General features: G+C 35.8%; 1 long non-coding RNA gene across 2 annotated transcripts in view; it reads right to left on the reverse strand.

Annotated features, from left to right (window-relative positions):
• The window catches only part of LOC141374385 (uncharacterized), a 55,537-nt gene that overhangs the window by 20,697 nt on the left and 7,135 nt on the right, over window positions 1–27,705 (reverse strand). The gene's annotated exons all lie outside the window — the stretch shown is intronic.

A 27,705-nucleotide genomic window follows, 5' to 3' on the forward strand; every position in this document is an offset into this window, starting at 1 on the left:
CAGTTACTGGTGCTGCTGGTCCTTGCTGCCTTTTCTACCATGTGCAAGTGTCCTCACACACGAGCTTGTTGTCTGTCTTCGGGACATCAGCACCCTCGGTGTAAGGAGATTCACTTGGCCCTGCATTTTGATTTTTCATTCCATTCATGAATAGAAACAGATCTTTATATAACATGCAGTCACCATACCATTTTCCACCCCACATCATGCTACAGCTGAAATGGTAAGTTCACCATCTAAGGCACTGACCTCTAATAACCTTGATTCTATTTTTAGTTCACCCTGTCTATGGCCTATGAGTTTATCCTTGTTACAGCAATGAAGAGAAAATTTGTTTCTTTAATCTGAATGTTAAATCCACAATGAAACTTTGAACACCCTCTGTACTTTAAGATGGAAACAGAAAAGTTATGAATCAATGTAATAAATCTCACATTATCTACAAGCTTCATATGCCAACAGAGTCTTGGAGGAGTTCAGGAGGCCAAGGTACTTTCAGCTATTCTCACATAACCTAGAGGATGATGTTGTTTTTCCCAGGACCCGCCTCTTGATTGCTTATTAGCAGTTCTCCAAGAAACCTCAGCCCATATATCTTCCTCTCATTCATGGACCATAAAGAGTCTTTGGGAACCAAAAACCCAGACATCATGTTCAAGAAAGATCTCATTTTCACCACCATACAAACATTCACAACATTAGAAATTTTCCAGCTGGCTCTCTGAAATGTGGATATACCATGCTCCCCTAGTCTGGTACAAGAAAGAATGGCTAAGAAAATCTGTCCTCTAGTCTTTCGCTCCCTTGGAGAACATGGGTCCAGAAATGAGAAGGTAAGAAGCTTCAGTACAGTTGTTGTCTACTGTTACTCAGGGTCTTTACTAGTAAACACAGAAATTATGAATTTATATAATGTATGACTCTATATTCAAGAAGCTTCATGGATTTGTAGGGGCCTGATAGGAAAGGCCAGGCATAGTACCAATATAAACAAAGGAATTATTTCACTAGAAACAATTCTAGTATTAATTGATCCCACTTCATCATTTGGTATCATTTGGCTAGAATATATCAGCAGGCTTACCTTTCTCTTATAGTTCAAGAAAAATCATCCTTAAGACCATCACACACCTCATTGAACTTTTTATTTCTACATGAGAGAAGTCAATCTTCAGATATAACGAGTACTGAATTAATTTACTACTCAAATTAAAAGTAAAGTTATTGAAAAGTACTTTATATAACTTAACAATGCAGACTAAGGATCCCCTTAATTTTGACACTGTAAATCTTCTGAATTTTAACCAACATAACATTTTCATGACTCAAATACCCTTTTCAGGAGGAGAAATTTGTAAATGGCATTAATAAAAAATTTTATTACCTAATGAAACTGCTTGTGATGTCCTCCTTTAGAAAAGCCCACTTTTTAAAGACTAGTATATAGGCAAATAATTGTGCGTGAATAATAATTAAAACAAATTTAAAATAAGATCAAGGTTTTCTGAATGATATATATATCTCAACTAATTTATATCCTATATTTATATATTTAAGGTGCTAAAGTATATATTTAGATTATATATATAATTTAAATAAATACCTTAAATGTATTTATATTTAATACATATTAAATATATGTATATATTTACCTTGCACCTTTATATCTATGATTTACCTGAAACTTATTTTTGTGGATGATATGAGGTAGTGAAGTTTTCTTTTTACCATATAAATAGACAATTGTCCTAGCAAAGTTTCCTGAAAACAAAAGTTCTTTCCCCACTGAAAAATAGTGACACCTCTGTTGTATACCTGTAATATCTGTGTGGGTCTATTTCTGTCTGTACTTTCTTCTGCCCCATTGATTTATTTGCCTATCGCCAGGCTAGTATGTTGTTTTTACTACTTTCACTAAATAATATAATCTCTATTAGAACAGTTCTTCCCACCTAGTTTTTCAAGAGTGCCTTGGCTATTAGACATTATCATTTCCATATAATTTAAATCAGCTTGTCAAGTTCCCCACTCCTACCCCCCCCAACACACAACTGTTGGGATCTTGAATGGGGTCTCCCTGAATCTGTGAATCAGTTTGTACAGAAATTGACATCTTTTTTTTTTTAAGATTTTATTTATTTATTTTTTATTTTAGAGAAAGTGAGAGAGAGCAAGAGTAGGGAAAGAAGCAGAGCGGGAGGGAGAGGGAGGAGAAAGAGTCTTAAGCAGACTCCACACTGAGTGCAGAGCTGGATGCAGGGCTTGATCTCATGACCCTGAGATCATGACCTGAGCTGAAACCAAGAGTTGGACACTAAACTGATAGCCACCCAGGCACCCTGAGAATTGATATCTTATTTATTGAGTCTTCCAATCCATAAATACAGTATATCACTGGATTTTAATATTTCTTAATAATCTTTTATAGTTTTTTTATGTAAAGTCCTTGCACACATTTTCCTAGATTTATCCCTAGGTAATTTTTTATGCTATTGAAATGACTTTATATATTTTTTAAGTTTTCAACTTCTTGGTGCTTATATACAGAAACACAATTAATTTTCAATACTGATGACATATCCAGCAATGTTTCATTCATTTATCAATTCAAATATTTCTTTCCGTTCTTTTGGATAGTCTATGTACACAAATGTTTTCTACACATAATGACGGCTATTTTTTCCTTTCCAAATCTTTAAACTTATTTCATTTTCTTCTCTTATTGTCTTAGCTAGGATTTCCAATACAACGGTAATAGAGGGGATACTTAGCTCACTTTAGGAGGTGAGCTTTTAAGTATGACGCTGCTGTAGGATTTCTTTTATAGATACCCTTTATCATAATTGAACATTTTGCTGCTACTCCTAGTTCCTTAATTTGATTCCTTATAATAAATCTTCATAATTTAAGAGAACTTGAGTATGTATTCCTAATCCAAAAACACCTAAAACAATTATAATTCTGTCATTATCTTTTAAATATTTATACCTCTAATTTTTATTATTTTATTCTCTAAGGTAGAACTTCCAGAATACTGAGTGATAACAATGATAGCAAGCATCCTAATCTTGTTCCTGACATTAATGAAAAGGCCTCTAGAATTTCATGTGGATTCTATTTGCTATTATTTTATTTAGAACTTTTACATCTATCTATATTCAGGAGTTTTTTATCTGTATTTGTGGGTGAGATTGGTCTGAATCAATCACCAATCTCACCTGAATGACATTTAATAGCCAAATCCTTTTCTGTGGGTCTATTTTGTGATCTGGTCCTCAAATGCCCCATATTAAATAATCCTCACTATGCTCAAAGAGCTTTTTGGTTTTTGTTTCCATACTACTGAATAAATAATAAGACACATTGCCTGATCTTAAAACTTTATGCTAGAAGGTTGCTATACTAATCTGTGATATAAGGATTGCCATTTTGATTAGCTATTTTATAAACTAATTAATACACTGGAATAAAATAGGGCATACATCTCCCAACCCCAAATTCCATGATGTGACACACAAAAAAAACTGAATATGATGAATCCAATGCCAAATGAGAAAACAAGAAACAGTGTTATTAAGGCATAGGGATTTCATAGGCTCCTTTAAAGGTTAGAAAATGCACAGGGCTCTAATCTATGGAAAAATAAATGTCTAAAACAAGTGCGGGAGAAGGTCATTTGTAAACATAGGAATGATATGTGGAAGCTTAGGTCTGGAATCGATGAATGAAAGAAATGAGACATGCGCTGGAAGATGTCATGATTAAATGGAGGCTAAATTAAGAGAAGTTAGAACATCTGACAAAACCATGAAAAATTATACAAGTGGACACCTATAGGAATATTTGTGCTAAGTAGCAGATAGTGGCCGCTTTATCTCCAGGTTTCAACACAAATGCAGGAACTGGACTAGAGATTCACGACAGTTCCCCAGGTAATTGTGGATCCTGGAAAGGACGGGGATGTCTCACATATACGAGTCAAGTCCCAACTTTCAGTTATCAATTCAGACTTAAGTAAACATAAGAAGGTGAATAGGGTTTCTCAATACAAATATGAGCAGACAGCCCCAAACTCCCAACACTGGAAGAAAATCAACACCATAGGAAGAAACCAATTTCAACAGAAGTCATACTCAATGAAATTAATAGAGCCAATAAAGACTTAAAATATATATAAATGTTATATAGCTTCATAAATATAAAACATGGTATGTCTCCCCACAATAAAGACTCCACAAACACAAGTTTCAGAAATTGAAATTTTCACCTTTAAAGTTCAACAGGTAAATAGCAGAATGGACAACCATGAAGAGAAAATTGGCCAAGTAAAATGATTAAATTTAGGAATTTTCTCAGGATACCAGGCAAAAGGAGAAGGAAAAGGGATGTATATAAGTGATAAATTAAGAGACATGGATGCTGTATCCAGAAACCAAAAAATCTCTCTAATTAAAGTTGGGGAAGAGAAAATAAGAAGGATGGGGGAGAACTCCCTGAAAAAAAAAAAAAGAAACAATAATCCAAGTCCTTTGCTTTTCCCTTTTAGTCCATCCTAAAAACTGTCTCCATGTTAACATCTTTTGCATAGTCTGCAGAAATCAAATAATATTTATTTCCCTGATTTTTTAATAGTCTTATAAAATATAATAATGAACACAATGGTAAAGCTAGTACTGAATTAAATTTCAGCTTTTTAATTTCCCTTCAGTTAACACTGTTCTCCTTGTCCCATGGAGCTCAAATATGAAAGAGTGTACTCTACTTGGCCAACATAGATATTTACATAATTTCTCTCCAATATATAATTACAAACTTAAAATTCCAGGGAAATCAAATCATGATGGAAGGAATGGAATGACTGAAGTTCTACCAACCAAATAACCAATGTGCTAAACACTCATGTGCTGAATACAGAAAGTTTACAACAGATAAGGGGTAAAGACTTTAGTATGTTAACAAACTATTTTCTCTCTCTCCATCCCATATCTAAAATCTTCATAACATGAACAAATTAGTACCCCCCCATGGTAGACTTCTTCAAACTGTTTTAAATATATGTGAGTAATAAGCACCAGATTTGTTTTCTCTATGGCAATGGTAAATAACTTGTGGTGCTTCACCTCATTACTGAAGTTATGTCTAATATTTCATAAACCCTATGGCAAATACTCCATATGGCAGAGGAGACCCATTCCTGCATTTGTGTTTGTTAGGACTGAAACTGCCATTTCAAGTAAGTGCACTAACGTCTACAGCAGAATCAAGATTTATTAAAACTACTCCACAGAGCAACATTGTACAGAATTTATGAACTGTAAAACTGCTATAAAGGTCACTTGAGATGCAAAAGTTTAATTTGGAGTATCATGTTATGGTACAGAACTGCTACACTCAGTGCTTGTTAAAATAAATGGTTTAAGGATATTTGTCTCAGTCTACGGAGTTTATGAACTTCAACAAAAATAATTTCATATCATCTCATATTTTTACATAGGCCTGGCTTCTTTAAGGTTTGTTCACAAATCCACAACATCGCATGTGTAAAATAGCAAAGAAAACTGATACAGATTCGATCTCACTTTCCAAATTGTTTCAAAGACCATACTGCATATCATTACTTATCCAGCTTTCAACATTTACTATTTCGTATTGTTATTCATTCCTCTTTTGATACCAAGACATGTAAGAATGGACAACTTCTCAAGAAATACAACAAAAGTGAACAAGACATTAAGTATTTGTAACAGGAGCATTCGGAAAGGCATTTTCAGTCAGATTATAGATTATAAAAAGTCTTAATTTGTAATATTATATTTATATATATACAGACATTTGCAGAATAATCCAAGCAAATAAAATGTAAAGAAAAATATCAGTTTTAGAGAGTTATCACTTTTAGTATGATAAATATTGTATAATAAGGTATAACAAAATGAAAACATAATATAAACAATAGTAAGCATTTTCAAAATTTTTCCTGTAGCGGATTCTGTTAATGGTAAAAAGAGTATAAAATTATTTCTCTATAATTTGATTTTACATCAAAACCAATATTTATTATCAAAGATCCAAAATGTAGAATCAGCATATTACTGTATGTGAGATTTTTAATTAGCACAGTAACAAAGTATAACTCTGCCAAAGTATTTGCATTATAAATCTGAGACTATAAAATACTACACTCATCTCTTGATTAATTTAAATAGTAGTTTCATTAAATTTTAAACACAAAGAAGTACCATGGAATTCAGTGTTCCCTTTTGAAATAAAAATGGTGAAGATGATATGTCTCCAAAATAGCCAGGACTGAAATCTTCTTCCTATGATGGAAAAAACGTAGCTAAAATGTTTTGCATATCGGTAATTCACTAAGCTTTTCACTAAGCAATTCTTTGGAATTACTATTTTTTTTTCTTTTAACATCCCTATGTCATAGATGTTATTATTATCATTATTTTCAGGATGGGAAAACTAAAGCTTGGACGGTTTAAATAATGTTCCTAAGGTCATCCAGACATAGAGTGGAGTGAACACTTGAACCAGTGTTTCAAGTCGAATTTTTTTTTTCTACAACTGTATTGCACCCTATTTTACTGTATTTATGCTAAGGTCTATTCGAGCAGGGCATAAGGAAATATCCAGGCAAAAGAATCAGAGATTACTGTGGAAAGTCTAAGTGTTTTAATCTGGAGGATTGTCTGTTCTCAAATATCCAGGGTTTATCTCTACCTGAAGTTGTAGGTAATCTATTAAAAAGAAAGTGGCAGAATTCGGTTAATTACTTTGGGTCTGATGTCCTCTGAACACTTCTCTCCCTCTCACACAGTCCCCGTGCTGTTGTAAATCTCACTATCTATCTTTCTTTAACTTCTTACACCAGGGTCATGCTTTCCTGTCAGATCCAGCCAACCCAACAACACCCACCTCTTTGGACTGAGAAATTTGGAATAAAATGGGGTTTTTCTTGGCTAATAGTTCCATGACTCAGACCACTAACCCATCAGAAAATGCTTTGCCTTTAAGATCTGCTCAATGAGTACCATAGTACATAGTCTATCCACAAGTTACCACTCTCTTTGAGGTTGGATCCTACCCAAAGCTCTTATTATCTCTGGAAGATATGTTTTATTACCCCTCAAATCATAGAATTTTATACAATTTCTTGCTAAACTTAAGATATTATTTACAGACATTTGCAAGTGAGAGCACGTTTTTATATTATCTTTGTATGCTCATTCTCACTAACATCCCGTGTATTACACAGAGTTGTGTAATGACAGGAATATTTATAGATAGGGTAGTTATATAAGTTTGATTAATATTATCTGAGACAGGTCATCTCAATAATTTAAATGTTGAGCTTTGAAGAACTCTAGATAGAGGACAGAACTATTAGCAATTAGTAATTCATTCTGATTCAAGGAAATAAGTTTAACCCAAATATTCATAAATCAGAGTGGAGTTTAAAGGTTAGACATGAAAAACAGAAAGATGTAGCAAGACTAACCCAATCATGACCAGGGAGCTCTTCTCTAGCTACTACTATAGCATTTCACCATCATCCTAGAGAAACAGGCTTCTAGAGTATGCTAGTTGTATTGCTCATATATGCAATTAGTAATGTATGTATAACTTTACTTATGACATATTGTGACTATACTTATTCTTTAATTATGAAGGCATTTATTTTCAGCTAGTCCTTGAGTTATATTTTTAAAGTCTGGATAAAAAAACCTTAAAATATATTATGGTGAGATACCAAATGTATGGAAACTAATCAATGATTTTGATTATGCAGCTGGAGATGTCCAGGTAGGCAGCAATGCTTTTTATAGATTGGTGGTTTTATAGAGAAATTCCAACTTGAGAGTACCAGTGTTCAGCAATAAACCATATTTATTTTAATCAAACCCAGAGACAGAATGTAGCTAAGAACACACACAGTACAGAAGCTCTCTAGCGCTGCTGGTGGTCCTCATGATAGAGAAAGACCACTAGAAGCGCTGTAGGCAAACTATAACCTACTTCCCTTATCTTTCTGTCTCTACTGATCAGATAAAATGTCATTATACAGATACATCTCTCACCATAATCTCATGCTTTTTGTTTTTAGCACATAGCAAGAGTAACTAATTAAATTGGTTGTATAGCCTCTATTCAGCTATTATTGTGACCAAATGAACAGGAAAAAAGTATATCAGGATCAAGAGAGTAGATATCTAAAGGAAGATGTTGTTTTACAGATTCATTTTAGATGAGTCTTGTCAGTTAATTACAGAAATAGTTTAGATTTGAGGGAAATGATACTAAAAGTTTATCAATTTCAAGAACTAATGAAAGGGGTACCTGGGCGACTCAGTCAGTTAAGCATCTGACTCTTGATTTCAGCTCAGGTGATGATCTCAGGGTCTTGAGATCAAGCCCCATGACTGGCTACCTGCTCGGCTGGGAGTCTGCTTGAGGACTCTCTTCCTCTCCCTCTGCCCCCCCCCTGCTTGCATTCCCTCTTTTTTTTTTTTTTTGTAAGAACTATTCAGATGCCTTTTATTTCTTTTTGTTGTCTGATTGCTGAGGCTAGGACTTCTAATACTATGTTGAATAGCAGTGGTGAGAGTGGACATCCCTGCCGCGTTCCTGACCTTAGGGGAAAAGCTCTCAGTTTTTCCCCGTTGAGAATGATATTTGCTGTGAGTTTTTAATAGATGGCTTTTATGATATTGAGGTATGTACCCTCTGTCCCTACACTGTGAAGAGTTTTAATCAAGAAAGGATGCTGTACTTTTTCAAATGCTTTTTCTGCATCTACTAAGAGTATCATATGTTTCTTGTTTTCTTTTATTAATGTTATGTATCACATTGATTGATTTGCGGATGTTGAACCAACTTTGATGCCCAGGAATAAACCCCACTTGGTTGTGGTGAATAATCCTTTTAACGTAATTTTGGATCCTATTGACTAGTATTTTGGTGAGAATTTTTTCATCCATGTTCATCAGGGACATTGGTCTGTAGCTCTCCTTTTTGATGGGGTCTTTGGTTTTGGAATCAAGGTAATGCTGGCCTCATAAAATGAGTTTGGAAGTTTTCCTGCCATTTCTACTTTTTGGAACAGTTTCAGAAGAATAGGTATCAATTCTTCTTTAAATGTTTGGTAGAATTCTCCTGGGAAGCCATCTGGTCCTGGGCTCTTGTTTGTTGGGAGATTTTTGATAAATGCTTCAATTTCCTTAGTGTTTATGGGTCTGTTCAGGTTTTCTGTTTCTTCCTGGTTCAGTTTTGGTAGTTTATACATCTCTAGGAATGCATCCATTTCTTCTAGATTGTCTAATTTGCTGGCATATAGTTGCTCATAATATGTTCTTACAATTATTTATATTTCTTTGGTGTTGGTTGTGATCTCTCCTCTTTCATTCATGATTTTATTTATTTGGGTCCTTTCCCTTTTCTTTTTCATAAGTCTGGCCAGAGGTTTATCAATCTTAATTCCTTCAAAGAACCAGCTCCTTTTTTTTTTTTTAAGGTTTTATTTATTTGACAGAGAGAGACAGTGAGAGCAGGAACACAAGTAAGGGGAGTGGGAGAGGGAGAAGCAGGCTTCCTGCCAAGCAGGGAGCCTGATGCAGGGCTCGATCCCAGGACCCTGGGATCATGACCTGAGCCAAAGGCAGATGCTTAACGAATGAGCCATCCAGGCACCCCAAAGAACCAACTCCTAGTTTAGTTGATCTGTCCCACTCTTCTTTTGGCTTCTATATCATTGATTTCTGCTCTGATCTTTATATTTCTCTTCTCCTGCTGGGTTTAGTCTTTATTTGCTGTTCTTCCTCCAGCTCCTTTAGGTGTAGGGTTAGGTTGTGTATTTGAGACCTTTCTTGTTTCTTGAGAAAGGCTTGTATTGCTATATACTTTCCTCTCAGGACTGCCTTTGCTGCATCCCAAAGATTTTGAACAGTTGTGTTTTCATTTTCATTTGTTTCCATGAATTTTTTTAATTCTTCTTTAATTTCCTGGTTGACCCATTCATTCTTTAGTAGGATGCTCTTTAGCTTCCATGTATTTGCATTCTTTCCAACTTTCCTTTTGTAATTGAGTTCTAGTTTCAAAACACTGTGATCTGAAAATATTCAGGGAACGTACCAATCTTTTGGTACTTGTTGAGACCTGATTTGTGACCCATTCTGGAGAATGTTCCATGAGCACTAGAGAAGAATGTGTATTCTCTTGCTTTGGGATAGAATATTCTGAATACATCTATGAAGTCCATCTGGCCCAGTGTGCCATTTAATGCCTTTATTTCCTTGTTGATCTTTTGGTTAGATTTTCCGTCCATTTCAGTGAGGGGGTGTTAAAGTCCCCTACTATTACTGTATTATTGTCAATGTGTTTCTTTGCTTTTGTTATTGTCTTATATAATTGGCTGCTCCCATGTTAGGGGCATAGATATTTAAAATTGCTAGATCTTCTTGTTGGATAGACTCCTTAAGTATGATGTAGTGTCTTTCCTCATCCGAATTGGCAAAGAAGTGAAACTCCCACTTTTTGCAGATGATATGATACTTTATGTGGAAAACCCAAAAGACTCCATCCCAAAACTGCTAGAACTCATACAGGAATTCAATAAAGTGGCAGGATATAAAGTTAATGCAGAGAGATCAGTTGCATTTCTATGCATTGACAGAAGACAGCAAGACAGAAGAAGAAGAAATTAAAGAGTCAATCACATTTACAATTGCACCCCAAACCACAAGATACCTAGGAATAAATCTAAGCAAAGAGGCAAAAAGTCTGTACTCAGAAAACTGTACTCATGAAAGAAATTGAGGAAGGCACAAAGAAATGGAAAAACGTTCCATGCTTATGGATTGGAAGAACAAATATTGTGAAAATGTCTATGCTACCCAGAGCAATCTACACATTTAATGCAATCTCTATCAAAATAACATCCACTTTTTTCAAAGAAGTGGAACAAATAATCCTAAAATTTGTATGGAACCAGAAAAGACCCCGAATAGCCAGAGGAATCTTGAAAAAGAAAAGCAAAGCTGGTGGCATCACAATTCCAGACTCAAGCTCTATTACAAAGCTGTCATCATCAAGACAGTGTGGTACTGGCACTAACACCGATACACAGATCAATGGAACAGAATCGAGAGCCCAGAAATGGACCCTCAACTCTATGGTCAACTAATCTTCAACAAAGCAAGAAAGAATGTCCAGTGGAAAAAAGACAGTCTCTCAAACAAATGGTGTTGGGAAAATTGGACAGCCACATGCAGAAGAATGAAACTGGAACATTTCCTTACACCACACACAAAAATAGACTCAAAAATGAATGACAGACTTAAATGTGAGACAGGAACCCATCAAAATCCTTGAGGAGAACACAGGCAGCAACCTCTTCAACCTCAGCCGCAGAAACTTCTTCCTAGAAACATCACCAAAGGCAAGGGAAGCAAGGGCAAAAATGAACTACTGGGACTTCATCAAGATAAAAAGCTTTTGCATAGCAAAGGAAACAGTTAACAAAACCAAAAGACAACTGACAGAATGGGAGAAAATATTTGCAAATGACATATCAGATGAAGGGCTAGTATCCAAAATCTATAAAGAACTTACCGAACTCAACACCCAAAGAACAAATAATCCAATCAAGAAATGGGCAGAAGTCACGAACAGACATTTTTCCAAAGAAGACATCCAAATGGCCAACAGACACATGAAAAAGTGCTCAACATCACTCAGCATTAGGGAAATAACAAATCAAAACCTCAGTGAGATACCACCTCACACCAGTCAGAATGGCTAAAATTAACAAGTCAGGAAACGACAGATGTTGGCGAGGATGTGGAGAAAGGGGAACCTTCCTACACTGTTGGTGGGAATGCAAGCTGGTGCAGCCACTCTGGAAAATAGTATGGAGGTTCCTCAAAAAGTTACAAATAGAGCTACCATACGACCTAGCAACTGCACTACTGGGTATTTACCCCAAAGATACAAATGTAGTGATCCAAAGGGGCACATGCACCCCAATGTTTATAGCAGCAATGTCCACAATAGCCAAACTATGGAAAGAGCCTAGATGTCCAGCAACAGATGAATGGATGAAGAAGAAGAGGTCTCTCTCTCTCTCTCTCTCTCTCTCTCTCTCTCTCTATATATATATATATATATATATATATATATATATATATATATGATGGAATATTATGCAGCCATCAAAAAATGAAATCTTGCCATTTGCAATGATGTGGATGGAACTAGAGGGTATTATGCTAAGTTAAATAAGTTAATCAGAGAAATACAAGTATCATATGATCTCACTGATATGAGGAATTTGAGAAACAAGACAGAGGATCATATGGGGAGAGAAAAATCAAACAAGATGAAACCAGAGAGGAAGACAAACCATAAGAGACTCTTAATCTCAGAAAACAAACGAAGGCTGATGGAGTAGAGGGGGTGGGAAGGATGGGGTGGCTGGGTGATAGACATTGGGGAGGGTATGTGCTATATGCTGAGTGTTGTGAATTGTGTAAGACTGATGAATCACAGACCTGTACCCCTGAAACAAATAATACATTATATGGTAGTAAAAATTTAAAAAAAAGAAGAAAATAATAAAATAAATAGGTAAAAGAACTATAGAAAAACTATATATAGATAGATACTTGATTTGAAACTGCAAGAAAGACTAACAATTTTTAAAACTTCACATATAGTATTATAATATTCCTGCAAACAGCCTTTTCTTCCTGCCTTGAAAGTAGCGTAACACATTGAATTTCTAATACATTTTTTCAAGTGGTCCTTGTGTGTGTGTGTGTGTGTATACCTGTGCATTTATGTATTTTTAACATAAAGTTTGCCTGTATGGTCAAGAATTTTGGGTAAGCCATGTGGCTATGAGATGTATTTTTATCAAAAAAATAAATCCTTAGGAAAATGGAATATATAATTTTGAACTTAGAATGTCTATATTTTCTCACATTTTCAAAATTCTCAAAAGCCAAAACATGGCTTAGATGTCATTTTGGAATTTGGCTTCAGACTAATTTTCCAACGCTACCTCCTAGAACTCATTTTCCTCCCCACTCAGTACTTATTAGGCAACCAGGTTCAGTTCCCAGAAACATGCTGTCCTCTTTCCTGTCTTGGCAATAGTTCACCTGATATTTTTTTTCTGCTCTGAACCATTTTCAAATATTCTCTTGCAATTCTTGGTCATCCTTGGATTTCCAATACAGTGAAATTTTCTCAGATAAGCTTTATCAGACCATCTTTTTCAAATAAATCTTTACTTTCATTTCCTTTTTAGCATATTTCATAATTCATACTATACATTTTCACTTATTTAAAATGTATTGCTTTCATTAGGCTGTAGGTTTTAAAAAGGCAAAGCCACCGGTTATTCTGTTTACGTAATTGGCATACTGCAGGCACTAAAATAATTTTTGTAAGAAAATGAAAGGAATCACAATCACCCTAGTTTCCTACGAAAAATCCAGATAAAAATAATTTACTTATGTACTAAGTAGATGTTTTCACTGTGAACGTTCTTAAAATTGGAAAACTGTAAGAAATCCAAAGATAATGTATTTTCTGGGGGATATAAAACTGTATGTTTTGTATTTATATGGCATTCATCCAGTGAGTAAGACTATACAGGTTAACTATTCTTGGTTATATCAGTCACACCTATGATAGTTCAAGTACACATTTGGTATGGATAATTTTTCCTATGTATATACATGAGGGATTGTACTAGGAATTTTAAGTGGCTATCAGTTATCTGAAGAATTCTACACTGACACATTATCATTTAAAAAAGATATGACTAAGTAATTTCCTACTAATAATACTATATTTATTAGGAATTTCTCTATGTTTAAATAATTCTGACATAACCATCAAAAATGTAAAATATAAATAGGAGCTCAGCATTTCTGAAAAATTACTTAAAACTATGACATTTCTTACATTTTTTTCTGAAAGTTTATCTTAATTCTAACCAGTCCAGAAGAAAAGAATGAAAATTCTGCTATCTTAGCCTTGTCACTGAACCCTGTAAAAGCTTTGTTATGTATGGAGAGGTGGGAAATTCCAGCTGAGATTTTAGAATCCACAGCTCAGCTTATAGCTCCAAATCTTAAGACTAAAACACTAATGATGAAATTTTTAATTAATGCTTTTCCTAGGTATCCCTAGATGCCTAGCAACATGAAAGAGGCAAAACAACCAAATTTTAAAACAACATTTAAAATATTCACAAGTAACCGCCCCCTTCCCTGAAAAATGTACTTCTAACTGCCTGAGTAAATGAAGACAATGAAGGAGAATAAGCACAAACAACCAAGAAGAGAAAAGTATTTGCAATGACTTTTTATAACTAAATTATTAAACATATATTATTTAATACTATATTTAATATAGAGAGAAAGTAAAGGCAAGTTTGACAATATGTGAGTGAAAAAGAAACTATAAAGGGTGATCAAAGGGATTTATAAAATAACCAATATGATTATTAGAAATTAAACTTATAACTAGAATTTAAAAATAAGAGGATTTAAATAGATTATATCAGAATTCAAAAGAAAGGGAACTGGAAAATGGATATAAAGAAATTATACAGAATACAGCCAAGAGAGCTGAAAAGATGAAAGATGTCAAAGAGGTCTTAAGAAACACGATCGAATGAGTGAGAATATTTACATACATATAATTGGTGTTCCTGATGGAGAAGAGAAAGGGAGAAAGTTGTCCCATAGTTTAGGACAACAGTACAAATATTGATTAATCTTAGATTTTTGTTAAGTGGACAGATTATTATTATTTGTCTGACACTAAGAGCCTGAATAATGGGGCAATTAACTTCTAAACTTATAGAGAAAAAAAAACTGTAATGACAAATGGAAATACCCAGTGATAATCATTAATGATTAAAAAAACACTATTTTTGCGTGCCTGGGTGGCTCAGTCAGTTAAGCGTCAGCTTTAGGCTCAGGTCATGATCCCGAGGTCCTGGGATCAAGTCCCACATCGGGCTCTCTGCCGAGCGGGGAGTCTGCTTCTCCCTCTGACCCTCCCCCATCTCATACTCTCTCTCTCATTCTCTTGAATAAATAAAAATCTTTAATAAAATAACAACAACAACAACACTATTTTTGTACCAGGCACTGTTCTAAGTACCAGGCACTTTGAGACACTACCCACCAAATCCCCCAAAAATGAAAATAAAAACAAAAACAAAAATCCAAAAATACTAAAAATAAAGGTAAGAAAGAAAGAATAAGAAGCAAAGAATAAGCATGGACAATAGAAATTAAAAGATGGTAAATAGAAATCCAAGTATATCTAGAGTTAGAAAAAATCTAAATATACCAAGTGGTTCAACTAAAATAACAATATTGTCAGACTGTACTAAATAGAAAACAGAAAAACAAGCCATAATTTAACATTGCATATTTTGTGAGACAAATTTAAAACTGGAAGACAGAAATAATTTTTTTTTAAAGATTTTACTTATTTATTTGACAGAGAGCAACACAGCGAGAGAGGGAACACAAGCAGGGGGAGTGGGAGAGGGAGAAGCAGGCTTCCCACTGAGCAGGGAGCCCGATGCGGGGCTCGATCCCAGGACCCCGGGATCACTGACCTGAGCCGAAGGCAGACGCTTAACGACTGAGCCACCCAGGCGCCCCAGAAATAATTTTTAAGAATGGAAATTTACCCTTATAAAATTCTTACTAAAGCTGGTAGAAATATATGACCCAACAACTGCACTACTACGTATTTACCCCAAAGATACAAATGTAGTAAAAAGAAGGGGCACATGCACCCCAATGTTCATAGCAGCAATGTCCACAATAGCCTAACTGTGGAAGGAACTGAGATGCCCTTCAACAGACGAATGGATAAAGAAGATGTGGTCCATATATACAATGGAATATTACTCAGCCATCAGAAAGGATGAATACCCATCATTTGCATCGACATGGATGGAACTGGAGGGGATTATGCTAAGTGAAATAAGTCAAGCAGAGAAAGGCAATTATCATATGGTTTCACTCATATGTGGAACATAAGAAACAGCACAGAGGACCGTAAGGGAAAGAGGAAAAACAGAATGGGAAGTCATCAGAGAGGGAGAAAAACCATGAGAGACTCTTAACTCTAGGGAACAAATTGAGGGTTGCTGAAGGGAGGGGGGTGGGGGGAGGGGGGTAGTGTGACTGGGTAATGGGTATTAAGGAGGGCACGTGTTGGGATGAGCACTCGGTGTTATAAGCAACTAATGAATCACTGAACACTACTACATCAAAAACTTATGATGTACTATATGCTGGCTAAATGAACATAATAAAAAAAGAGAAATATATCATTAGGTAATATGAATTTTAAGGAAAAGGCATTATAAAAATAAACAAAGACTTCACAATGCTACAAAGTTGAATTCACCATTAAGATTTTCAACATAATTTTAAGCACCTAACAACAAAACTGCAGATGAAAAACTGAAAATTGAAATCAAAGAGTCTAACTTACAGAAAGAATTTATCATGACTCTCAGTAAATGTTATAATAAAAAAATAAAATAAATCACCAGTAATATTGAAGGCCACCGAGACTACAGAAAATGTGATAAACATTCCAAAAATCTTGACTTAATATGTATAAAATACTGCATAGAATTACTAAAGAATACACATCATTTGCCGGCTTGTAGAGGACGCTTACAAAATTTGACCAACCAGTGGACCATAAAGGAAGTCTCAATGACTTCAATATTTGAAATCCTACAGCTTATATTAAGATAGAACTCAATTACAAAAGGATAACAGCAACAAAAATTATGTTTGGAAATAAAAACACACCTTTTAGTAACCCATATTTCAGAGAAATCTTCACAGAAATTAGATATTTTGAAATCAATGATAATTACAGTATAATATGATGCTATTTGGAATTAAATAATAATGACAATACTACATACATATCTCATAGATACAGTGAATACAAGAGGGCAATTTCAAAACTTCAAAGCTAATATTATATTCCTATAATAGTGTATATCAAATATGCTCTCTCAGAGCTGTCTATATTTTTTGTAATCCCTAAAAGCACAAAACGTGGTTCCCAGGAGGTGATAAAAGTAGCCTGTAACACTTTAGCAATAACAATGCCATTTATTGATTGGCTATTATATCCCATTCACCAAGTGTGATGAAGCCTACTGTTATTCTTCTTAATAGTCCATCCTTCTTCCCCCGTCCCAATTTCTTTTCTTTTCTTTTTTTTTTTTTTTTTTTGCACATAACTGACAAGTGTAGAGACTATTTTTTCCTCCTTCACTTCTGTGTTTCATGACCATCTACGTAAGCTCAGGCCAATGAATTGTGCAAGTATTGGGTGGTCGCTTATGGAAAATCTCTTAAGAAACAGCTCATGTGTGCTCTTTACATATCTGAGGAATGTGGATTTAACTGCTAGAGCTACTAACTTGACACATGACCATGAAAATTATGTGTAGAGATAGCAGAGTAGTTAGCTGGAAGGGGTCTACATCCCCAGAAACCTTTTAAAGCCACCATGGCCTGAATGCTTATACCTGTACTTTGTGTAAGAGAAAAACAAAGCTTTTATCACAATTACACCACTGATATTTTTGGTTTTCTGTAAACAAAGTCAAACCTAATGGATACATTATGCTCTACATTTTACATATGTCAGTTTATTTAACCTACATACAATCTCATAAGGGAGAAACTATTAAGTTTATTATACGAATTTGAAAACAGATTTCAGTTTTGTGTATTTTCTAACAAGAGCTGAGTTTTGCATCTAGGTTTGTCTGGCTCCAACACTGCATTTTCTCCTATTTCTCCTATTTCATATTATAATGCTTTTTGAGGACACTGTCAGTTCCTAAAACACTGATTAGTTCTTTGTATATTACCTTACACATAATGGATGTTTAATAGATATTTGTTTTTCAGGTCATCTACTACCATGGGTGGATAGAACTGAGATAAAGTGGGAGGAGTAACTATAAGGAAAGGAAGTACAGTTGACCCTTGAACAACTATAGGGTTAGGGGCATTGAGCCCTGGTGCAGGTAAAATCCACACATAACTTTTGACTTCCCAAAAACTTAACTATTAACAGCCTACTGTTGACTGGAAGCCTTCCCAATAACACAAAGATTTAATTAATTAACACATATACTGTAAGATATATGTATTACATATTGTATTCTTACAAAAAAGCTAGAGAAAATAAAATGTTATTAAGAATTATAGAGAAAATACACTGTATTGAAAAGACATCTGCATAAAAGTGGACCTGCACAGTTCAAACCCATGTTATTCAAGGGTCAACTGTTTTTAAAAAGAGGTAGATACTACTACTTATGATAAAAGTGGTCCCTAAACTTTTGGAGTGAATTCACACATATACAAAATTATGTCAAAATTATGAGGGTAACTGTTTGATAAAAAATATCAAGAACTGAGAACACAAAGTGAAAAATATCCTGAGAAATAAATTAAAATTGTTCAGTTCTTGTTGCACCCTTAGCATATTTGTCCTTTAAGGAAAATTTTAACTCTTGGCTTATTTTCATCTTCTGAAATATAAATTAGATATTTTTTTCTTATTACTCTACTATAAGCCAAAAATTTAAAAAGGAGCTTCCAAATAAACATGATTTTATAGCCTCTATCTCTAGTAAAAGGGGGAAAAAGAAAAAAAAGTCATTTGATCATACTATGTGAATATGAGAAGAGACAATAGCAAAAAAGCTATCTCAGTAAAACTTGAGAGGATGGAAAACAGAACAGAAAACAGGTCTTTCTTTTGCAGAGGAGAGAAAGTTACTGCTTTTTCTTGGAAGAAAGGTACTGACAATGCCTGATTCCTGACACTCTGCAGAATGCCTGGATGCTCAGGCTTGTAGGTAGTAGGAACAGTGCAGATTAGTAAACACAGAAAGACAAAGGAAAGGAGAGAGAAGATGAATAAAATGGAAAAATTTTTTAAAAAGTAAAAAAAGGACAGAGAAGAAAATGTTTTAAAATAAAACTATGACCAATTTGTATCTTAAATCAATATCCTACAGGTGCAATATCTCTGACATGTGTTATAGAAAAAAAAAGAGAGAAGAAATGGTATGTAGAAATTATAAATTTCTCATTAACTGAATTTTCATATTGAAAGGGTCAAAAAGGTGGATGATAAAAGAAAAAGACTGTCACATGAGCAAATCATGAAATTTCAAAACACTTAAGATAAAATTAAGATCTCACGAGTTTGGGGTGGGTGGGTGGGGAGCTCATGCATACAAATGGGAAGCCAAATGGAATCAGAAGTTTAGCCAGTATAACTAGATTCTAGGAAATTGTGGAGTCTAGATTTAGTTCCCTAGGTGAAAGTATTTTTAATTTAGCATTCCATAACTGTTTATACCACCATTTAAATTTGATAACAGAGTAGAAATATTTTCAAATATCCTAGGGCTAAAATACATATAACTTCTATAATATTATAGGCTATGCTCAGAACAAATAAAACAAATAGATTACAAGAAAGAGAATATCTGACAGAGAAAACTGCCTGACGATTAGAGTAGTAGATTTGTCTAGATTAAGGCAGGGGGTACAGGAGGTGGGTCTTCAGGAAATAAATAGATGAATAAGCTTGTGGTATGAAAACAAATACGTTCAGAGTAGTTTTATGTGAGAGTAGTTCTAAAATGAATAGTAACAAGAACACTGAAAATGAAGTCAATGGAAAATTATTAAAAATTTAATAACTTTTAAGGAAAAATGGTTGTCGGTAAAAAAAAATTCAATTATTTATAGGTCATATTAATATAAATGATGACTCTTGGTTTAACAAAAAAAAATGATTTAACAATATTGAGCCATGGGAAGAAGCATTAAAAAAAGATAGGTTCTCAAAAAGAAGTTAAAAGATGATGTTTAAATTAATAGCACTATATGCATACAACTAAGAGGTATGGAGTTACCATACCTTCAATATTCAAAACTATTTAAATTACTTTTTTAGAATTTATGTCTTACTGCACAACACCCTAGGATGGTAAATGGTTCTGCAAAAAGGAATCTATCCTGACTCATTTTTCCATTTATATGAGAGCCAACATATTTTCTTTTTCCTCTTGAATCACCACTCAATGATACAGCCAACTTTCACAGAAAATCATTTCATAAAATTTTTCATCTGGTCAATTCTTTGCTAATAATGATAAAACATATGGTCCAAAGCCAGATGCACTAGTTTATGCTTTGCCAAAATATTTCCCTCCATCATGTAGGTCCTGGTTATGAAGGACATAAAAATGAACTCCTATCTTTTTACAGTTGCGTTCTACTGACTCATCTCCACTCTAACTATTGCATTATACTCCCAATCACAGAAAACACCCTTAGGATGACAAGAGGAAGACAACAGATACCCACTGGGAGAACCAAGAAATATATCTTTCTCCTTCATGTTTGGCTAATGAAGGTAACTATCATATAATTTTATTTAATTATGATAATTCAGATATGACATGTAAGAGAGCTAAGTAAAGCATTAAGTAAAGCATTAATTTAGCAATATTTGAAAATGTATTTTGATAAGAACAAACTAACCATTTAAATATAGCTAACCAGAGGGCACCTGGGTGGCTCAGTTGGTTAAGCGACTGCCTTCGGCTCAGGTCATGATCCTGGAGTCCCGGGATCGAGTCCCACATCGGGCTCTCTGCTCAGCAGGGAGTCTGCGTCTCCCTCTGACCCTCCCCCCCCATGCTCTCTCTCTCATTCTCTCTCTCAAATAAATAAATAAATAAAATCTTAAAAATAAATAAATAAATATAGCTAACCAGAAAGTAAATTCTCTTAAAATTATCATTTGGCATATTTCATCAATATTTTTTTTCTAATTTGAAAGATCAGAATTTGAAGATGTGGGATTTAAAAATAATACTGACTTGAGAATTTTTTTCATGCTGATAAAATTTTTCAGTTTCTGTGAATAAGTGGTGTTAAGAAGAGTCTATAGATTTCATACTCTTTTCCTACACTATTCACTGTAATTTCATTTAAAAATGATGCATTCATTTGGGGTGCCTGGGTGGCTCAGTTGGTTAAGCATCTGCCTTTGGCTCAGGTCATGATCTCAGGGTCCTGGAATCGAGCCCTGCATCTGGCTCCCTGCTCAGTGAGGAGCCTGCTTCTCCCCTCTCTCTGCTGATCCCCTGCTTGTGTGCTCTCTGTCAAATAAAAAAAAAGTCTTTAAAAAAATGATGTATTCAAAAAAGTAAGGTGCTCCTCTGCCTCTTCTTTTTTTGTAGCCAAGTTTTAAAGAAAAATTTGTAATTATATCTTACCTTGATTTTATTTTTATTTAAACAATTATGATGTATTTCTTCATTCTAAAGAGCATGAAAATATCTTTGTGAGTATCTTCCTACATATGGTAATAATCTCTCTACTTTGTAGAAGTCAAGACCACACAGCTTCATGGCTGGGTTGAAATGGATAGGTGCATCATGTGGGGTGAGCTAGGGATGAGGTAGATCAAGAAAGACAAAAAAAAATTGCCAATTAATTAATTTAAATTTTTGTTTTGTTTTGTTTTGTAACAGTGAAATGGTTTTTACCTTATTTTATGCATTAGTTAGGGTTTTTCCCCTTTAAAGTGATGGCCTATACTGTCAAAGAAAATAAATTATTAAAATCAGACCTATTTGAGAAATGGTAATATAGGTTTATTTATTAATAACCACCAGTGATTTATGTAGGGGCGGAAAAAGTTTTCCTACATCCTCTTAAAGTTCCTGGCTGGGTCTGAAAATGAAACTGACTTAAGACAGATGAACAGGCATACCAATTTTTTTTTTTTTAAGATTTATTTGACAGAGAGAGACACAGTGAAAGAGGGAACACAAGCAGGGGGAGGGGAGAAGCAGGCCCTCCCACTGAGCAGGGAGCCCGATATGGGGCTCAAAAAGCATACCAATTTTATTGAATTTTTACATCTACGTGGCAACCTTCACAAGAAAATGATGACTCTTAAAAATGACCAGAGGAGGAAGCTTTTAGACCTTAGCAGACAAAGAAACAGTGTATTTCAGAAGAGTTGATGAGACAGAAAGATTTGGCCTAAGGGTATTAAATGGTAAAGAAGTAATGAGGAAGGGGTAACAGTTGGTTTAACAAGGTTTGTTCGTACATATTTCTCAGCCCCCAATTCCCCATCTCTGGTCTCTGGTGATAAAAATGTTTTCCTGGGGGGGGCGGCGGAGAAAGATGGCAGAGGAGTAGGAGACCTGGATTTCATCTGGTCTTAGGAATTCAGCTGAATAGGGATCAAACCATTCTGAACACCTACGAACTCAACAGGAGATAGAAGAGAAGAATAGCAACAACTCTCTGAACAGAAAAGCGACCACTTACTGGAAGGTAGGACGTGCGGAGAAGTGAATCCGAGGCGATATTCGGGGGGATAGACGGCGGGGGAGGGGGCCTCCGTCGGCCCCTTCTGGCAAGTGCTAGAGCCGCGGAGCACAAAATCGGACCTTTTAGAAGTCGGCTCCGCTGAGGGACGTCGCTCCAGTGGCTAAGCGGGGGGTGGAACGCTCGCGGGACAGTGTGGTCTCAGGACCCTCGGGGTCACAGAAAGACCGGGGGTGCCTGAGTGCGGCAGAGCTCCCAGGTATCGAGCGGGGAAGCCGGCTGCAGAGACAGAGCCAAGGCGCGGGCTCTCAGCTCGGGGTTGCCATAAACTGTGATCAGCGGCACAGTCAGGCCACTGCTCCTCCAGCAGGGACCCAACAAGCAGCAGATACGGGGAGACTCCCCTTCCTCCCCCGGGAGGAGCGGCGCGGGAGCATACCGCAGGGATCTGCTGGGTTTGGAGACTCCACACCGAGTCGGGTGCCAGAGATAGAAACGCTCGGTCACAGGCCAGGTGAGCACGGAGTGCAGCCGGAGACCGGGGACACGGGAGTGACTGCTTTTCTCTGGGGACGCACTGAGGAGCGGGGCTCTGAGTTCTCAGCTCCTCCAGGCAGAGATTGGGAGGCCACCATTTTCACTCTCGTCCTCCAAAACTGTACGGAAATCTTGGAGGGAACAAAAGATCCCAAGAGCAAACCCGAGCAGAGCACTTAGCCCTGACAGGCAAGGGAGGGGCAACTGCATCTCCGGCAAAGACATTTGGCAACCATGGCAACAGGCGCCTCCCCCAGAAGATCAGCACGAATAGCCAGCAAGCCAAGATCAAGTTTACCAATCAAGGAGAAGAGGAGAACTCCAGCACTGGGGGAATACTGCACATAGAATTCATGGCTTTTTTTTTTTATCATGATTCATTAGTTTATCAAAATTAATTTTTTAACTGTTTTTTTTTTAATTTTTCTTTTTCCTTTTTTCAACCAACATCTTATGAATCCCTTTTTTTAAAAAAAATATTTTTTATTTTTCATTTTTAGAGTCATATTTTATCCCTTCATAGTAGTTACCCTTATTTTTGGTATATATATATAAGTTGTTCTCTTTTTAAACTTCTGAGATACAGTTTCTTCTAACAGATCAAAATATACCCTAAATCACTAGTGTAAGGCTTTGTTCTAGTCTCCTGCCTGATCACATTCTCTCCCTTTTTTTTTTAAAGCTTCTTCTTTCTTTTTTCGAACAACCTCTTATCAATTCTTTTATAAAATCGTTTATAATTTTCATCTTTACAGTCATCTTCCATTCCTTCATTGTATCAACCCTTATTTTGTACATATATGTCCTTCTTCCTTTAAAATTTTAGGAGGCACTTTTTTCTAACAGACCAAAATACACCCCAAATCTAGTGTGTGGAACTGATCTATGCACTAGCCTGATCATATTTGATCATATTCTGTTTTTTTGTATTGTTTTGTTTTTGTTTTTATATTTTTCTTTTTTTTTTTGCTTTCTTTTTTCTTTCTTTCCCTTTCTTTTCCCCTGGTTTCAGGTCTTTTCTGATTTATATAGAGTATATTTGCTGGGGACGTTGTTAACCTGTTTGCATTTTGTTCTCTCATTCATCTATTCTCCTCTGGACAAAATGACAAGACGAAAAAAATCACCTCAGCAAAAAGAACAAGAGGTAGTACCGTCAGCCAGGGACCTACTCAATACGGACATTAGTACGATGTTGGACCTAGAGTTCAGAATCATGACTTTAAAGATACTAACTGGGCTCGAAAAAAGCGTGGAAGTTATTAGAGAAACCCTTTCTGGAGAAATAAAAGAACTAAAATCTATCCAAGTCAAAATCAAAAAGGCTATTAATGAGGTGCAATAAAAATGGGGGCACTAAATGCTAGGATAAATGAGGCAGAAGAGAGAATCAGTGATATAGAAGACCAAATGATGGAAAATAAAGAGGCTGAGAAAAAGAGAGAGAAACAACTACCGGATCACGAGGGCAGAATTCGAGAGATAAGCGATACGATAAGACGAAACAACATTAGAATAATTGGGATCCCAGAAGAAGAAGAAACAGAGAGAGGGGCAGAAGATATATTGGAGTAAATCATAGCAGAGAACTTCCCTAATGTGAGGAAGGAAACAGGCATCAAAATCCAGGAGGCACAGAGAACCCCTCTCAAAATCAATAAAAATAGGTCAACACCCCGACATCTAATAGTAAAACTTACGAGTCTCAGAGACAAAGAGAAAATCCTGAAAGCAGCTCGAGAGAAGAGATATGTAACCTACAATGATAGAAATATTAGATTGGCAACAGACCTATCCACAGAAACCTGGCAGGCCAGAAAGGACTGGCAAGATATCTTCAGAGCACTAAACGAGAAAAATATGCAGCCAAGAATACTTTATCCAGCTAGGCTGTCATTGAAAATAGGAGAGATAAAAAGCTTCCAGGACAAAAACCTCTAAAGGAATTTGCAAACACTAAACCAGCCCTCCAAGAAATATTGAAAGGGGTCCTCTAAGCAAAGAGAGAGCCTAAAGCAGCATAGATCAGAAAGGAACACAGACAATATACAGTAACAGTCACCTTACAAGCAATACAATGGCACTAAAGTCATACCTTTCAATAGTGACCCTGAATGTAAATGGGCTAAATGCCCCAATCAAATACACAGGCTATCAGATTGGATTACAAAACAAGACGCATCCATATGCTGTCTGAAACAGACTCATTTTAGACCCAAAGACACCCTCAGATTGAAAGTGAGGGGGTAGAAAACCATTTCCCATGCTAATGGACACCAAAAGAAAGCTGGGGTGGCAATCCTTATATCAGACAAATTAGATTTTAAAAGACTGTATTAAGAGATAAGGAAGGACACTATATCCTACTTAAAGGGTCTATCCAACAAGAAGATCTAACATTTGTAAATATCTATGCCCCTAACATGGGAGCAGCCAATTATTTAAGGCAATTAATAACAAAAGCAAAGAAACACATTGACAACAATACAGTGATAGTGGGGGACTTTAACACCCCCCTCACTGAAATGGACAGATCATCTAAGCAAAAGATCAACAAGGAAATAAAGACTTTAAATGACACACTGGACCAAATGGACTTCACAGACATATTCAGAACATTCCATTCCAAAGCAACAGAATACACATTTTTCTCTAGTGCCCATGGAACATTCTCCAGAATTGATCATATCCTAGGTCACAAGTCAGGTCTCAACCGGTACCAAAAGATTGGGATTATTCCCTACATATTTTCAGACCACAATGCTTTGAAACTAGAACTCAATCACAAGAGGAAAGTCGGAAGGAACTCAAATACATGGAGGCTAAAGGGCATCCTACTAAAGAATGAATGGGTCAACTAAGAAATTAAAGAAGAATTTAAAAAATTCATGGAAACTGGTGAAAATGAAAACACAACTGTTCAAAATCTTTGGGATACAGCAAAGGCAGTCCTGAGATGAAAGTATATAGCAATACAAGCCTTTCTCAAGAAACAAGAAAGTTCTCAAATACACAACCTAACCCTACACCTAAAGGAGCTGGAGAAAGAACAGCAAATAAAGCCTAAACCCAGCAGGAGAAGAGAAATAATAACGATCAGAGCAGAAATCAATGAATTACAAACCAAAAGAACAGTAGAACAGATCAACGAAACTAGGAGCTGGTTCTTTGAAAGAATTAACAAGATTGATAAACCCCTGGCCAGACTTATCAAGAAGAAAAGAGAAATGACCCAAATCAACAAAATCATGAATGAAAGAGGAGAGATCACAACCAACACCAAAGAAATACAAACAATTATAAGAACATATTATGAGCAACTCTATACCAGCAAATTAGATAACCTGGAAGAAATGGGTACATTCCTAGACATGTCTCAACTACCAAAATTGAACCAGGAAGAAATAGAAATCCCGAACAGACCTATAACCACTAAGGAAATTGAAGCAGTCATCAAAAATCGCCCTACAAACAAAAGCCCAGGGCCAGATGGCTTCCTAGGGGAATTCTAACAGACATTTAACAAAGAATTAATACCTATTCTCCTGAAACCGTTCCAAAAAATAGAAATGGAAGGAAAACTTCCAAACTCATTTTATGAGGCCACCATTACCTTGATCCCCAAACCAGACAAAGACCCCATCAAAAAGGAGAATTACAGACCAATATCCTTGATGAACATGGATGCAAAAATTGTCACCAAAATACTAGCCAATAGGATCCAACAGTACATTAAAAGGATTATTCACCGTGACCAAGTGGGATTTATCCCTGGGCTGCAAGGCTGCTCCAACATCCGCAAATCAATCAACATGTTACAATACATTAACAAAAGAAAGAACAAGAATCATATGATCCTCTCAATAGATGCAGAAAAAGCATTTGACAAATACAGCATCCTTTCTTGATCAAAACTCTTCAGACTATAGGGATAGAGCATACATACCTCAATACAATAAAAGCCATCTATGAAAAACCTATAGCGAATATCATTCTCAATGGGGAAAAGCTGAGAGCCTTTCCCCTAAGGTCAGGAACGCGGCTGGGATGTCCACTATCACCACTGCTATTCAACATAGTGTTAGAAGTCCTAGCCACAGCAATCAGACAACAAAAAGAAATCAAAGGCATCCAAATCGGCAAAGAGGAAGTCAAACTCTCGCTCTTTGCAGATGATATGATACTGTATGTGGAAAACCCGAAAGACTCCACCCCAAAACTGCTAGAACTCATACAGGAATTCAGTCAAGTAGCAGGATATAAAATCAATGCACAGAAATCAGTGGCATTCCTATACACCAACAAGAGAGAAGAGAGACAAATCAAGGAGTCGATCCCATTTACAATTGCACCCAAAACCATAAGATACCTAGGAATAAATCTAACCAAAGAGGCAAAGGATCTGTACTCAGAAAACTATAAAATACTCATGAAAGAAATTGAAGAAGACACAAAGAAATGGAAAAACGTTCCATGCTCATGGATTGGAAGAACCAACATTGTGAAGATGTCAATGCTACCTAGAGCAATCTACACATTCAATGCAATCCCCATCAAAATACCAACCACTTTTTTCAAAGAAATGGAACAAATAATCCTAAAATTTGTATGGAACCGGAAGAGACCCCGAATAGCCAGAGGAATCTTGAAAAAGAAAAGCAAAGCTGGCGGCATCACAATTCCGGACTTCCAGCTTTGTAATAGA

The sequence above is a fragment of the Callorhinus ursinus genome, unplaced genomic scaffold, assembly GCF_003265705.2.
Source record: "Callorhinus ursinus isolate GAN/ISIS: 27379988/994484 unplaced genomic scaffold, GSC_fseal_2.0 scaffold17, whole genome shotgun sequence".
Taxonomy (NCBI): Eukaryota; Metazoa; Chordata; class Mammalia; order Carnivora; family Otariidae; genus Callorhinus; species Callorhinus ursinus.